Below are 2,093 nucleotides of genomic sequence, written 5' to 3' on the forward strand. Positions count from 1 at the left end.
GGAGGGGTGAAGATTAACGATATCTGTTCATTCTTTGAGTCATTTTTTTTTTCATACAGCACTGGGAAATGAATTCAGGGGCAGGGAGACAGCTCACCCAGCAGAGCATGGGTTTGAATCCCCAGCACCATGCTTGGCACCAAGAAGGTGTATGAACAGCAGAGCAGTGCTATGATTCTTGCTCTACTTTTTTGTTTGCTGTCACCAGGGTCATTGCTAGGGCTTTGTGCCAGCACTATGAATCCACCACTCCTGAAAGCCATTTTTTTTCCTTTTTTTTTTCTTTCTAATTTTTTATTAAATATGACACAGAGAAATTGAGAGAGGAAAGGGAGATAGAGAGGAGGAGAGAAAAACAGACACCTGCAGACCTGCTTCACCGTTTGTGAAGCTTCTCCCCCTGCAGGTGGGGAGCCAGCCGGTGCTCGAACTTGTAAACATGTGAAGTGCAAATGTCCTTTCAGATTAGTGGTTTGTTTGTTTGTTTTTAAGAACGAATTTAGTTTTATTGTCTCTGTGCATTTGCAAAACTCTAAGGACCAACACAGAGGTAAAAACAAATTCTGAAAAAGTTACACTTAAAAGAAAAAATATCTACCCAGAGGGGTTAATGTGCCTTAGCCCCGGGGAGCTATAGTAACTCCAATTGGTCCAAGGAATTAAAAAAAACATGGAAAGCATAAAACAGAAGGAAAAAGGATACAAAATTACTGAGGGAGAGGGCCTCGAAGTGGGCCACGAGGAGGGACTGGGGGCCGGGGAGTGGGTCTGGGTGGAGGGAATGGCCCCTGCTGGTAGCCATAGGGTGGTGGTCTTGGAGGGCCAGTATATCCATGAGGGGGCATCAGCGGAGGAAGTCCACGCATACCATGGGGGGCATTGGACCTGGGTGACCCATAGGAGATCCAAATGGAGGCCCCCGGGGGGCATACCCATTGGAGGGGGTCCAGGATGAGGCATTCCACCCGGTGGGAAAGGGTGTGGATGTGAATGTCCATGTGCAGGGTGTCCAGCTCCTGGGGTTCCAGCTGATGGGAGGCCATGTCCTCCAGCTCCAGGAGGCATAGGTGGTGGAGGCATGGCTGGGGGTATCCCAGGTGGAAGGGCTCCAGGAGGTGGCACTGGGGGCAGGAAGGATCCAGGAGGAGGCATGCCTGGTGAAGGAAGCCCAGACCCCAATGATGACACCACAGGATTGGGGGCAGAAGGTGGAGGGGGTGCATCTGCAAACAGCTGGTGGGGGTGATCAGCCTGGGAGAGTGGGTTCTGGGCTGCCAGAAGTCGCTCAGCTTCTGAGCCATGGCGTTCACCCTTGGAGTCCTTCTTGAAGGCATAAGAAACAGTGATAGGCCGGTTACAAAGGTACTGCCCATTCATGGCCTCAATCCCTACATCCGATGCATCAAACGAAGCAAAATTAATAAAGGCATAACCTTTGGAGTTGCCTGTGTCGGGGTCTCGCATAATCTTGGGGTTTTTTAAAATGACCCCAAAGCACTGAAAGTATCATAAAGTAGCTTCTCATCAATCTCTGGGTCCAGGTTTCCAATAAAAATGCTGGCCCCCACATCCAGGTTTTTGTTGTGAGCTGATGCCTTGTTCACTCTTATTGGCTTCTCATAGAGCTTGATCATGTTCATGGTCTTAATGGCATAGTCAGCATCCTCCTCGTTCAAGAATTCCACAAAGCCATAGCCTTGGTGTTGACCAGTAACTCTATCCTTTGGCATGCGGGTGTTGACAACCGGCCCTGCCTGGAGAAACAGCTCCCATAGCAGCGGATGGCTAACTTTCTCATCCAGGCCCCTCACGTACACTGTGGCATCCTGGTTTCGTTCGGAGATCGGCCCGGCCGATAGCTAAAGAGCTCCCGCCGTCTCCCGGGTTTTTGTTTTTGATTCTTTGGCTGTAAAAACCTAAAAGTTGTGTTGTTGGCTACTAAGAGTGGTATTGCTGGATCTTATAGTATTTCCATTTCTCAGAGCTTCCAAGGATTCTCTGTTCCATTTTCCATCGGGGCTACCCCAGTGGCATTCCTACCCAGAGTCCCTTCTTCTCCACAGCCTCCCTACACCTGTTATTTCCAGAGATGT

General features: G+C 49.6%; 1 pseudogene; it reads right to left on the bottom strand.

Annotated features, from left to right (window-relative positions):
• Nucleotides 1-577: 577 nt before the first annotated feature.
• LOC132539811 (splicing factor 3B subunit 4-like) lies at nucleotides 578-1,649 on the bottom strand (annotated as a pseudogene).
• Between the last annotated feature and the right edge of the window lie 444 nt (nucleotides 1,650-2,093).

The sequence above is a fragment of the Erinaceus europaeus genome, chromosome 8, assembly GCF_950295315.1.
Source record: "Erinaceus europaeus chromosome 8, mEriEur2.1, whole genome shotgun sequence".
Lineage (NCBI taxonomy): Eukaryota > Metazoa > Chordata > Mammalia > Eulipotyphla > Erinaceidae > Erinaceus > Erinaceus europaeus.